This window comes from Ovis aries, chromosome 1, assembly GCF_016772045.2.
Source record: "Ovis aries strain OAR_USU_Benz2616 breed Rambouillet chromosome 1, ARS-UI_Ramb_v3.0, whole genome shotgun sequence".
Lineage (NCBI taxonomy): Eukaryota > Metazoa > Chordata > Mammalia > Artiodactyla > Bovidae > Ovis > Ovis aries.
In genome coordinates, this window is record NC_056054.1 from 218,126,259 (window position 1) to 218,140,280 (window position 14,022).

At 39.9% G+C, this 14,022-nt stretch overlaps 1 long non-coding RNA gene across 1 annotated transcript in view; it reads left to right on the forward strand.

Annotated features, from left to right (window-relative positions):
- LOC132657239 (uncharacterized) overlaps window positions 1–11,986 on the forward strand; it is a 50,109-nt gene extending 38,123 nt beyond the window's left edge. The window contains exon 5 of the long non-coding RNA XR_009595105.1: window positions 10,952–11,986. This is a non-coding gene — a long non-coding RNA (uncharacterized LOC132657239). The remainder of the gene's footprint in view (window positions 1–10,951) is intronic.
- The last annotated feature ends 2,036 nt before the right edge of the window (window positions 11,987–14,022 follow it).

Sequence of the window (14,022 nt, forward strand, 5' to 3'; positions counted from 1 at the left end):
ATAGGTCACTTAACACTGGCTTTCACATTCATAAATTTTTTAAAAAGTTCTTTATGTGGATTTATTTTCATTGTATATCTGGGAAGCCAGTATAATTTCTTCTCTGATAGTGGCCTCAGGGTAGTGACCAGTCAGACTCAGGATACATATATCTGCCAGATGCCTGCCAGCCAGGGTGAGATGCCAGGAAAGAACACAGGCCAGGTGTATCAGCTGTGGGCTTGCATCTCTGGTGAGGACGCTGTTCCGTGGCTTGGCTCCTCCATATCTGAGGTTTGGTGCACAGCCATCATTTTTCCCATAGTTCATTATACAAAAGAACAACAGGCTAGGCCAGGGTGCTCAGTTTGTGCTAAGTAGCCGGGGTGTAGTGGGCTCTTCCAGTTTTTGGAAAAGTAATTTTAATAAAGGTTTGAGAACTCTGTTCTTTCACCATGGGAAAAAACAACAACAACAACAATGACAAAGGACACAACTTGATGTTTCCTTTTGAAACATTACTGAACATTGATCTGTGTCATGAATTGACAGATTCTGGTAGAAGTTTGAACTTACCTACGAGTGAGACAGAATCTTTGACGCTATAATGTACCATGCTCATCTTGCATGTTATGAGATGCCTGAGGCAAATTTGGAGGAAGGGGAACGAAGAAAGGGAGCAGTACAAAATCCCTCCAGAGCAAGCATTGCCTAGAGGCTGACCACCCTGCTACCTTACGCGTGTTACCACAGGGAAGTGCCATGGAGATTCGTTAACCAAAAGTTGATGAGATCATCTCACTTTGGGATTCCTCCAAAGCAGGCTGGGCCAAGGACTTGAATGCAGGTAAGGTGTGCAGTGGTAAAGAATCTGCCTGCCAATGCAGGAGATGCAAGAGTGTTCGATTCCTCCGTCCAGAAGATCCCTGGAGGAGGGCATGGCAACCCACTCCAGTATTCTTGCCTAAATAATCCCATGGACATAGGAACCTGGCGGGCTACAGTCCATGGGGTTGCAAAGAGTCAGACACGACTGAGCACACACACACACACACACACACACATACACGCAATTCATTTGGGAGGGGAATCCCAGGAAGCCTATATGAGGGAGTGGGTAAGTGAGACCAGGGAGGGAAGAAAGCCCACAAGAGGTGAGTTAAAGTGTGAGTTACCACTGTGGGCAACCCTGCTGGGAATACTCTAATGAAAAAAAATTGTGTTCACCCCTCATAACTGTCCCAGTGAAAGATGTAGAGTTGGCCATTTACCCTTTGATTTCTGTCAGCCCCTGCTAGAGGGCACAATTCTCCCTTGCACCCAGGTTATGTCTAAGCTAGATCCAACTAGCTCCTACAGTGTGGGTGAAAGCCTTCAGTCTGAAGCAGAGAGAGGCAGGGGCTTGAGATGGGATATGGCCTCTGTGGTTACAGGTGAACTCAGAAAGGTTAACGGGGTAAGGCAGCAATGATGCATGGTTCTGTGAGGCCAGGTGATTACCTTCTAATGTCATTCCACCGGATAATCGACACAAATGCCTTTCTTCTGGACCTCCGGATTCGCCAGGCAGAGGCATGTTCCTACAAGGCTCTGTAGGGTCCATGGTCTGCAACCACACAGCATGATTTTTTTCAGTTATTCATGTGTTCAGTGAAACAAGTGAGGAACTCAAAGGTATCAGGCCCATGGAGCTGAAGAAGTGAGGCATCAGAGATAAGTCTCATCCAAAGCCCTCCTTGGTACCATACCTGTTCCGGATTCCACAATGCTTGGGTCTGCTTTCTTTCCTTTTGTGCAATACCAGGGGGATTGAATATAATCTATAAAATTTTGTAACCCTTCTGATATGGTAATTTATTATTTTTAATTGGCCTACCAAATTTTTACTTAAGATGTGAACTATTCCAAAGTCTGGGAAATGTCTCTATGTCAGGAAAGTCCCTGGGGAGGACAAGGAGTCATTAGCATCTACTACACCTGCGTGCGACTGTCTGGGCTCTGCTTGGCTTCCCTACTTTCTGTTCATCTTTACGCTTGTGAGTAAGTGCTCATTTATATGTAACTATAACATCTCTTGATGCCCCAATTAAAAAAAAAAACCATTGCCCAGTGCTATAGACCTTGTGTCTCCCCTCAAAATTCATAGATTGACACCTAACCCCCCAAAACAATGGTATTTTGAGGTGAGGTCTTTGGGAGGTGATTTGGTCATGAGAGTGAAGCCCTCGTGTATGAAATTAGTATCCTTAGAAAAGAGACTTCAGAGAGTTCCCCCAACCTTTCCTCCACATGGTACACAGTGAGAAAAAGACCATTAGCAGGCCCACACCAGACACTGAATCTGTTAGTGCCTTGATCTTAGACTTCCTGGCCTCCAGAACTGAGAAAAAGTAATTTCTGTGTTTATAAGCCACCCAGACTATACTATTCTGTTATAGCATCCTGAATGGATGAAGGGACCTTTAAATGTTGTACCTGTTATCTTTTGAATGTTCCAAATTTCATATATGTATATATTTATAATTATATGTCTATTTATTTTTACATAGACATTATTTTTTAGAGCAGTTTTGGGTTCACAGCAAAACTCAGTGGACAGTAGAAAGAATTCATATGTACCTCTCCGCTACACATGCATAGCATCCCGACTATCAATATCCTGCACCAGAGTCTTACATTCATTACAGTGATGAACCTACATTGACACATTGTTATTACCAAAAGTCCATAGGTTAGCTTAGGGTTGGCTCACTGTTTGGGTTGCACATTCTTTGGGTTTTGACAAATGTATAATGACATGCTTCCCTGGTGGCTCAGTGGTAAAGAATCCACCTGCCAAGCAGGAGATGCACGTTCGATCCCTGGGTTGGGAAGACCTCCTGGAGAAGAAAATAGCAACCCATTCCAGTATTCTTGCCTGGGAAATCCCATGGATAGAGGGGCCTGGCAAGCTACCGTCCATGGAGTCACAAGGAGTCAAACACGGTTGAGTGACTGAACAACAACAACAAGAATCCACCATTATAGTTTCATATAGAACAGTTTCACTACTCTAAACCAAATTATGTTTTAAAGCAAATGGAGTTGGACACCTCTAAGGAAATATTCTGGGGTTGACCATATCTTTCATTTTACCAGCCAGGTAGATAATTATTTGAAACTCCAAATGTATGTTTCTACAAACTCACCATTTTGGAGTTCCTCAGTCATGGATCTACCCCCGAGTCTTTAAACATTAACTTTCACATTTTCAGGGTACCTTCTTCTACAGGTAGACAGTTATGAACCAAGGTCACTTTGCTGTGGCAGATGAAGTGCTCTTGAGTCAAAGTATAGACTGGGATATCTGTTCTGAATGCAGAGCGTGTCTGATAATCCCCAATGTGAGAATGCACTGATGCTTAGGTTTGCATTCGGGCTGGATTTCTTTGACCTAGAGCTCTAATCCTGGATGCCCAGCACTTTAGGAGGATGAAGACTCCTTAATCCCTGTCTTCAGACTCTTACCCTCAACAAACCCCTCCAGGCAGCACACAGACGATTTAGCCAGTGCTAATTCTGTCTCAACTGATTAGGGCAATAGTAGTAAGACATGAACTCCATGAACTAAAGCCCTTGCCGAATCAGCAGATATTGACTTGAGTACTCCTACTACCGACAATGCTTGCCTGTGCACAGCAACCAGGTGCCAGTTTCATTACATTTCTTTACATGGCTTTACTCTAACCATTTGTTAAAGTCAGTACAATTTAAGTTTAGTCAACCCTAAATTTGAACAAGCAAGGAGATCCAACCAGTCCATCCTAAAGGAAATCTGTACTGAATAATCATTGGAAGGACTGATGCTGAAGCTGAAACTCCAACATTTTGGCCACTTGATGCAAAGAGCTGACTCATTTGGAAAAAACCCTGATGCTAGGAAAGATCGAAGGTGGGAGGAGAAGGGGACAGCAGAAGATGAGATGGTTGGATGGCATCACCGACTCAATGGACATGAGTTTGAGTAAACTCTGGGAGTTGGTGGACAGGGAGGCCTGGCGTGCTGCAGTCCATGGTGTTGCAAAGAGTCAGACATGACTGAGTGACTGAACTGAAACTGAAAATTTGAACAATTATATATAGAATACTTGTTGCATGTATGAGGCATGAATCCTGGAGTTATACTCATTAAGATAAATTAAATTTTAAATAACTGCTATAGTAGGTAAGTTTTTACATTTGAAAGGTGATCAGTAGAATTAAATATTTCTACAATTCTGAGAAAAATAAATATAAATTAAAACTAGAGGGAGATACTCTTAGAGGTCTTTTGTTCAAGTTAAAAAACAATCCTTGGTAGCTTCATAAATTTACTCTTCTAGGTGTCCTATATTAATGTGAGTTCTTAAAAGCATGTTAATGTTAAAGTGTAATTCACATGTCCTTAAGTATATTTTCAGTATTTTATAGTAATAAATGGGAGGTCTTTTTTTTTTTTTTAATTAAGAAGACCAAGAGAGCTGCCCCAAAGCACTTCATGATCAAATACTTTTAGCAGAAAACCTAGCTGTGAGAAGAGAGATCATAGCAGCTTTGCATTGATATATTTATATATATCATTTATATATATAACTGTATTCATTGATATAGTTAGAAGTATAGTTAGAAATAGAAATGAAGAGTCTGTTTTTATAACAAATAGGAAAATTTTAAAAAAATAATTATTTAATTCTTGTTTAATTGTATAAAATAAAAATAATTGTATTGCTATTTAAAATACATTTGTTAATCGAAATAAAGTTTAAGCTAAAACTAGATGGATAATTGGCATAAAATATTTGACTGTTTCTAAATGTAGATACACATATTTCCTGAGAAGATTACATGGGAATTCTGAAATTATCCAAGCACTTATCTGAAGTAGAAGAAATACATTTAAAATATCTTCAACCCAAGCATGCAGCATGCTCATTGATAACAAGATGAATGACATTGCTCCATAAAATCTGAGCAGCTGATGATGTCACCTTCAGCCCCCACCCCACCTCTTCCCCAAAGCTCTGCCCAGTCCTGGAGATTTCATGTTGGTGGGTACTCGGATTCTGAGTTTATGCCCCTGTGGGGTTCCCTGTCTACTCCCTTAGCTTTTCTCTCCCATCTGCTCTGCACTGATTCAGAATGCAGTCCCCTTCCCTTAGTACCCACACAAAAACACTCATGCGAGGTAACGTGTGTGTTGCTGACTTTACCGAGGTCTTGGCCAACTGGGGAGAGGATGTGTCAAAAACAACTTAAAACTGAACCTTAGACTTCTCCATTGTGAAACATTCCTTTGGGCAATTCTGACAATGCAAATCTGGCTTCTTGGTCAGCTCTGAGCCTTCTGTCATGAACTTTTGACTCTGGTCTCTTCATATCTTCCTCCCCTCCTCATCTTTGCTGAGGATAGGAGAGAATTTTAACTTCTCTTCCACTGGTTTGATTTATACTGCTAACATCTTCCTTTAGAAGGCAATAGGCTTAATTTTGGTTTTAAAAAACCGGAAGCACTTTCTCTGTTATACAGGCACGGGATAAATGAAAGTGTGTCAACACTATAGTGGCAAGTAGCGCTGACAACAAAACAGTTCATACTGAGGCAGCTGGCAGTGGCCCTGACGTATGTTTCACTTCTCCTGAGGGCATAGACTTGAGCACTCTTCTAAATGCATCACATCATCACAGCACTTCCCTAGAGAGTCGTTGGAAGACAGATGGCTTGGGCGTGCTATCCTCACCTCCTATTTCTTTTCACTATGGAAGCTCATTGTCATCAGATCCATCCATGACTTCTTGAACTGACACATCCTCTCCCCAGTTGGCCAAGAACTGAAAAGTTTTAGGGCTATTTTACGTGTTATAATGAAAAGAGGCAAATTTTTGTTATCATTAAGCATGTATAAATTATGTGATGTCTTTTCTTGAAATCCACATAATTTAAGTGCTACTATAGTTTATATGGGGAAGAGGGATGGTGGCTCAGACGGTAAAGCATCTGTCTGCAATGCAGGAGACCTGGGTTCTATCCCTGGGTTGGGAAGATCCCCTGGAGACGGAAATGGCAGCCCACTGCAATATTCTTGCCTGGAAAATCCCATGGACGGTGGTGCCTGGTAGGCTACCATCCATGGGGTTGCAAAGAGTTGGACACGACTGAGTGACTTCACTTTCTGTAGTATATATACATCATGTTTGTTTTCTTCAAAAGATTGTGAAGCAAACCCCACTATATGTAAATTTTTACATAAAGTGAAATTCTAGCAGTTCTCATATGATTGAACAGAATTTTAGATATTTTAGTTAGATCTTTTAAAAGAGTTAAGAAATATTAACATAAGATTTTTTTTTATGATTATCACTGATTGCTCCTCAATGATTTTTTCCCCCAGATTTTCAACTCTGTCATTTCATGATCCATACATCATGACAGTGTTTTGTATATAGTTATCTGCAGTAATGGAAGGTCATTAAAGTAAGAATGGGGAGTAAACATATAGCAGTAACACACAGAAGCAGGTACTTAATCTACTTAAAGATGATAAAACACTTAATAAATTTACATGCAACTTTGAAGTGGCTTTATTTCAAATAATCTTCCTTTTACTTTTACTTAAAAACAAACTAAATCAAAGCAATATCTATTTGGCAGGAGCAGTATAGCAACTTTACTCTTTAGTAACTTGAGCCAAATAAGAATTTTTTAGCTAAACATACTGTTAATAATGAAACCAATAAAATTTATAGATAAATCTAAGTACTTCTTTATAAAAAATTATTTTTCCCAAGCGTATTGTGTTTTACAGTACACCCAGTGATTCGAGGAAGAATGTTGTTGATGGTTTTTATAAAAAAAAAACCACAAGAATATTTCCTTATGTTTTCATTTTTCATTAGACCAACATAGAACTGGTATTCCTTTTAAGATAAAGTTGATCATTTATTTTCACAGACAAACATTTTTTCTGAAAGTAACTAGCCTCAGTTTGGACTAATCAGTGTGTTGACCTGTGTACTTACATCCACCGAGAAGATGTCTTGGTTTAGACATTGCTCATGGAAGAAACTTCGAGAGACTGTCTTTCAGTTGCAGAAGCTTCTCTGACTGCAGGCTGAAAAACACATCTGACAAGGGTGTCAGGCTGCTCAATTAATTCACCTTCCTTTAAATACAAACTCAGCTAAGTTGATTAGTCCTATTTCATGACAGAAACGCTGCCCTCTATATCCTCTACAGATAGGAGAAAAGACGTTAAGCCCCAGGAAAATGCACAATAGTGTACATAAACCTGTCTCAGAGTTTAGCCTTTACTTTAATCCTTCTTTAGCCTTTAAGATGCTTTGTGGGCATTCAGTTAATGCTACTTTTCAATTTGACACAAAAGTAAAATACTGTGTGAATAAATAATAAGCTTTTCTTTGATGGCAGCAGAACTGCTTTATATCATCAACAGGTTTTGAGTGGAAAAGTTTCTTCTACAAGTAAGGAAAATAAATTACTTTCCACAGACCTGCATAATTAAACAAAAGATGGCAGCCTCTTTAAGAAAGAAGCTTCTAGAACTGGCAACTGTACTTTAATTTTCATAGACAGTGAAAAAATCTTTCATCATCTGTGTGAGAGCTGTAATCTATAGAAAGAGAAAATATGGGATTTTGAAATAGATCTGCTCTTTTATTAAAGAAACAACTGAAGTCTTGAAAAAGAATATCCTTATTTTACCATTCCTTACAATTTTACCAGTGGACAGTACAAAATAAGAATTCAGTATGAAAAAATTAAAGTTGTGTTATACGTAATGCTTTAGGCTTCTAGTGTGAAGATAATTGGCTGCTTTGTTGACACACATTTTTAGCATTGGATATTGAGGTCATTATGACAAATTTAATATGGGATGTATTGATTTCATTTTATGGTGATTGTTCATGAAACAGTGGCAGCTGGGACTTGAGATGACTAAAAGATCCAGTCTAGACCTAGGCCCACTGTATCTGAGCTATACAATCTCCCCAAGTTATAAACTTCTATGAGCTTCAGTTTCCCTATCTCAGAAGAGCCTCATAGAGTTTTTCTGATGTGAGGTAACAATATAGACAAAGTATTTTCCCATTGACTGTTAGTTAGTGTGTTAGATAACTACATTCCATGAAGTCCTCTGTTGAGTTCCACAGGAGACATTTTTTTTCAGCCTATAGAAATAGGAATAAATGGGCTTTTCCCTAAGAAATCTGGCCAAGATAGAATCTCAAGAATTGTGTAACTAGTGATTTATTTTTTCACATTAGCTTCTAGAAAGCTCAGAGTCAAATTTGTGGCCTGCTTTTCAGTTTGCATTTTTAAAGTAGAAATTATCTATGGCTTGTTTTTCCTAATATTATTTTCCTTTTGCCTTCATGTCTTATTTCTTGCATTATATGCATGTTTTGAAGTTTCTGATTATATGTATGTTTTGAAGTTTCTGTTAACAAATAATAAATGCATATAGATTTTCATCATTCTAGTAGTCTTAGAGGATTTGTGTCTGAAAGGCTTGTTTATATTTTGCTCAGTGGGAACTTAAAATGCTTTGTTTCCATATATGCAACATCCTGGAGGGTAATTAGGTTCCCACACCAGGCATAAGCTGTGCTCATTTCAATATGGAGCTATCATTTATAATTCTTTTATTTTCTGGAAATGTGTTTAGAGTACCCGCGGGGTTCAGGAATGACGCATTTTCCCCCGATCCCTGGACGAGGTACCTGGATTCTCACTTGCTGTCATATTCCTCTTATTTCTCTGTACCAACTCCTGCCATGAGGGTAGACCAAGACTATGTGAAGGAAGGAAGGCTTGGAGCCCGGACAGGTACAAGGCGGGAAGTAGGAGAAACAGTAGTCTCTGGAGAGTCTGGGGCTCTGACTGGAAGTGGGAGCTTCTGGTACCCCCTCAATACACATCAGTCTTCTTGTCGTTACTGATGCTCAGTCGCTAAGTTGTGTTTGACTTTTTGCGACTCCGTGGGCTGCAGCATACCAGGCTCCTCTATCCATGGGATTCTCCAGGCAATTCTACTGGAGTGGGGAGCCATTCCCTTCTCCAGGGGAATCTTCCTAACCCAGGGATCAAACCCAGGTCTCATTATTGCAGGGAGTTTCTTTACCATCTGAGCCACCAGGGAAGCCCAAGAACACTGGAGTGGGCAGCCTATCTCTTCTCCAGGGGATCATCCCGACCCAGGAATCAAACCAGGGTCTCCTGCATTGCAGGCAGATTCTTTACCAGCTGAGCTACCGGGGAAGTCTGCTATCTGCCGGAGTTTGCTCAGATTCTTTTCCACTGGGTTGGTGATGCTGTCTAACCATCTCATCCTCTGCTGCCCCTTTCTCCTTTTGCCTTCAATCTTTCCCGTCATCAGGGTCTTTTCTAATGAGCTGACTCTTTGCATCATGTGGCCAAAATATTGGAGCTTCAGCTTTAGTATCAGTCCTTCCAATGAATATTCAGGGTTGGTTTCTTTTAGAATTGACTGTTTGACCAGTCTAGCTGTGTTGATTGTTAAAATACTGATATTCTCCTTTTCTGGTTGGGAAATAGCCACTACCCTGAGCCCCTAAGAGTTCTCTTGATCCAGTTTCGGCAGAGTCTCCCCTGAGATACCCCTACCCTACAACTAACACAGCAAGCTGCCTCCAGGTCCCTGTTCCAGGGCCCATCTGGTCTGGTCAATATTGCAGCTGACTGCCAGTGAGTGAGAGAGAAAGACTGCAGTGCTCAGGAGTGGGTTTTCTGAAAGCAACAATTGCGCAGGAGAGGTGAATGGAAGACTAGCCCTGGATATTTGGGGAAGAGTCAGAGGAAGTTCCCCAGGAAGAGAGGAACAAGTGAGGATAAGAGACCACCAAGACCTCAGGGATTATCTGTTAATCATTGAGAAATGTTGGAAATTTGCACCCTGCACTCAGTACAAAGAAAATCCTCTTTATTTTGCTGAAGCTGATCTAGTCTCCAAAAGTCCTGGTATCTGGATAAAAGGAGAGAAAATTACATTTAGTCCAATCTGGTAAATTCACACCTATATGAAAATGTAAAAGAGACAGTATTTCTTAGGTAGCTTAGTTTGCTCCAAGTACAGTGGTCTCCTTTTGATTTTTTTCCTTTATTTTCTTCCTTGAAATGGCATGGGAGTCAGGGGGTGGATGGTTTGCCGTGTCCTTGTGGGAGGAGTTGGGGGAAGGATCCTGGAGAGTAGAGAGGGGCCACACACTGTCCTTTGGTTCTCCTGAGGCTGCTCAGGCTGGAGGCTCTGCTGATTTCTCATGTGGACACCATCCTATGGATTTCTCACCCACAGCCCTCACCTGATGACTCAACATCTGACATAGCAGAGCCCCTGAGGTTTGGCTGTTCATCCCCTGGTTTAGATGGCTCTTCCTATAGCCCTTGACCACAGAGTTGTTTTTGCTCTGTCTTTGGTGATTGAGCCTAGCAAGCTCCCTATACAGTCTCTGCTACTCTTCTGTTGCCCAAGGGAATGCAGGCACCTCCTTCCACATAACTCTGGGTTTCACAGGAAAGCTAACTCAAGCTCCCTCTCTACCTGGCCTTCTGGCAATCCTAGGTTGTTTCAGGGTAGCTTGCTGGGAAGTCTTTGCCCAGGAAACGACATGAGACATGCGTCAAGTATGCTTCTGTGCTTAGCTTAGTGTGTGCGCGCTCAGTTGCTCAGTTGTATCTGACTCTGTGACCCCATGGACTGTAGTCCACAAGCTCCTCTGTTAATGGAATTTTCCAGGCAAGAATACTGGAGTGGGTTGCCATTTCCTACTCCAGGGGATCTTTCTGACCCAGGGATTGAACCTGCATGTCCTGAATCTCCTGCATTGGCAGGTGGATTCTTTACCAACTATACCACCTAGCAGGTCACAATGCTTCGCTTCCCCTCTATTTATCTAACACTGTTTTCCTCTCCTGCAGTCTGAAATACTCTGGACACTTCTGGAATCAGGCCACCTTCTTGCGGACTTGGTGGGATTTCCCTGATGTACAACTGTGAGTGGGTCCTCCAGTCCTGGTTTGTGTTATGCTAACTGACAGAGAAGATCTGGACTTTAGTTCTCCGTTCTCTCTCCACTAAGTCTAGTTTTAAGGACAAACGTCTCAACTAAGCAGATGAAAACAGAAAGTGTGGGACTGAACACCAGACCACCCCTGATTCTTTGGGGATGGGAGTTCTCATGCACACCATTCCTGTGTCAATGAGCCTCATGATTCTGCAGCCAAGTGGTCATAAGTGGCTTCTGGTTTCTAGCCTTATATCTTTGTATCATCTCCATCAATTGAAAAAAAAATACAAAGTTAGCTTTCAGGTTTTGTTTATCACTGAAAGTCTTACTGACTTACTATCATTGACTTATCTAAGCATGGTGAGGCTACACTGAGAAATAAAGATTGCTTTTGAACTATTTTATATCCTCGTTTGTTTTGATACTGACACACTTTTGATCCACCATGCACTTGAAATTATTTTATCCTGTAGTGTTGAGAACTTTTTTGTAATAGAAGCATGTAAGTATAGAAAGAAAATGTAATAGGATTGATTTCAAGAACATTTTTTCCATGTAAACAGAAGACTTCCAAAGAAAGAATAGGAAATATTCCTTCTTCATCTGTTCTTCCCTTTCTTTGCCCAGAACATCAATGGTAATTATTTCATGACCTAAGGAAACTGTAAAAACTTCAAATCTGCTGAATTTGTAAAAAAATTGGAATCTCTAGCTTAATGAAATTATGATTCATTGTTAAAAATATGATTGCATTAAAGATCTTCTTTCGAAATTGTTATATGCTATTTTATACTGCTTCTAACAATTAACAGAAGATTGTGTTTGGTATAAGCTTGGAATAAATGAAAGTATTTGCTTTAGAAATAATTGAGTTGGAAATAACAAACATTTTCCATTGGTTGGCATATATTCATATCTATAAAGTATATTATTGTTATAATGGCAATTTCATCAAATCATGAACTGATAGAAGGCACGAGGAGAAGGGGACGACAGAGGGCGAGATGGTTGGATGGCATCATAGACCCAAAGGACATGAGTCTGAGCAAACTCTGGGAGATGGTAAAGGACAGGGAAGTCTGGTCTGCTGCAGTCCATAGGGTTGCAAAGAGCTGGACATGACTGAACAAGTGAACTTTGGTTCATCTCTTGCTCATATGTATTGTACAAGTGGACAACAATTTGCAAATGGTAAGATAAGAAAGACAATCAACAGAGGTTTTTTTTTCCTTTGATACTAGTTTTACTATTATTTTCCTTAATTTCCCTAATTCAAAAAAGTCTCATTTTCCTTAATTATTCCATTTCAGGGACTTTCCTGACAGTCCAGTGGTAAAGACTCTGTGCTTCCAGTACAGAGGGCATGGATTCGATCCCTGGTCTTGGGAAGTAAGATCCCACATACTGTGGGGTGGGAAAAGAAAAATCCCATTCAAAAATACAATTAATTATTATCTTATCACATAAAATCTTATAGAGATTTGGAAAGCCATGAACCCTGAAAATAAAAATAATACTAAAAAATTATTTCCTGTATCACAAAGTACTTTAAAAACATCACTTCATCTTAAATAGTGATTTTTAATGACCATAAAATGGCAAGCACCATGAGAATTGTATTCTGAAAACATGGTTCTTGCTTCTAGCTTATAATCTGTGACTTTTTTTTAGTGGCAAAATACCCTTGTTTTTACTACACGAGTCCCCTGTTCCTATTTTTCACTCCTGGCACAGCACAAGAAAAAGTATGAGAATTAATTGACAAGGTATAGGAAAGAAAGTAGACTAGCAAACAGAAAAAAATAACATTTCATCTTCAAACAGGAAAATTAATTTAAAAGGATCATGAAATTACAGCATTTGTTTGTTGCTGGTGATATTTTCTTTGCTACCAAGGTCACAGGATAAAAGTGCCTCGAAGGAATTTGAATCTAGATTATTTGACCATACACAAACACTTCTAAAACTGAGCACATTTTTATTATGAGGGTATTAATTGTAGTGGAATTTGATCCCCCCAAATGATTCGTATTTCTCTAAATAATAAAAGTATTCCCAACAAAAAATGACCATGAAAAATGAGAACTACAGTTACTGTGCTCTTACACCTCTATAAAAAAGTTGAGCTCTTGTGCTGAGTGTCACCATGATTCACGGGTAATATATTTTTACTACCTTTAGAACACTTGCAAAATTAAGCTAGAATTACCTCAGTTGACTGCTATTAGCCAAAGCTACAGTATCCAATGCCAAAGATAAATCCTTGTAATGATAGACTTCAACATTTGTACAAAGCAAGCTTTTAGAGATTGGTTTCTGGAAACTAAATATTTCTTGCTGTGACAAAGGGCCTGTCATTAATAGATACCTAGCACAGACCAGTTCAATCAACAGATTTCTTTCAACAATGTTTACGGAATTAGCAAAATAACACTAATGATAATTTTTTTTCTATTAAGGTCTCTTTTTTTTTTTTTTTTTGGTAAAGAGCCTCTGTAGTTTTACAAACGTTACTCAATTCATGCTTAAAACATCTAGCTTTTTTTTTTTTTAGAAGGCAGAAGAGCATTTGATCAGATCCTCAAAAGGTTGTTGTTTTTGTTTTCAGTTGCTAAGTCGTGCCTGACTCTCTGTGACCCCATGAACTGCAGCACACCAGGCTCCCTTGTCCTTCACTATCTTCGGGAATTTGCTCAAATTCGTGTCCACTGAATTGGTGATGCTGTCTAACCATCTCAACCTCTGCTGCTCCCTTCTCCTTTTGCTTTCAGTCTTCCCCAGCATCGGGATCTTTTCCAGTGAGTCGGCTCTTCGCATCAGGTGGCTGAAGTACTGGAGCTTCAGCTTCCTCATCAGTCCTTCCAATGAATATTCACGGTTGATTTCCTTTAGGATCTCCTTGCTGTCCAAGGGACTCTCAAGAGTCTTCCCCAGCACCACAATTCGAAAGTATCAATTTTTTGGCGCTGCAATACCTGTATT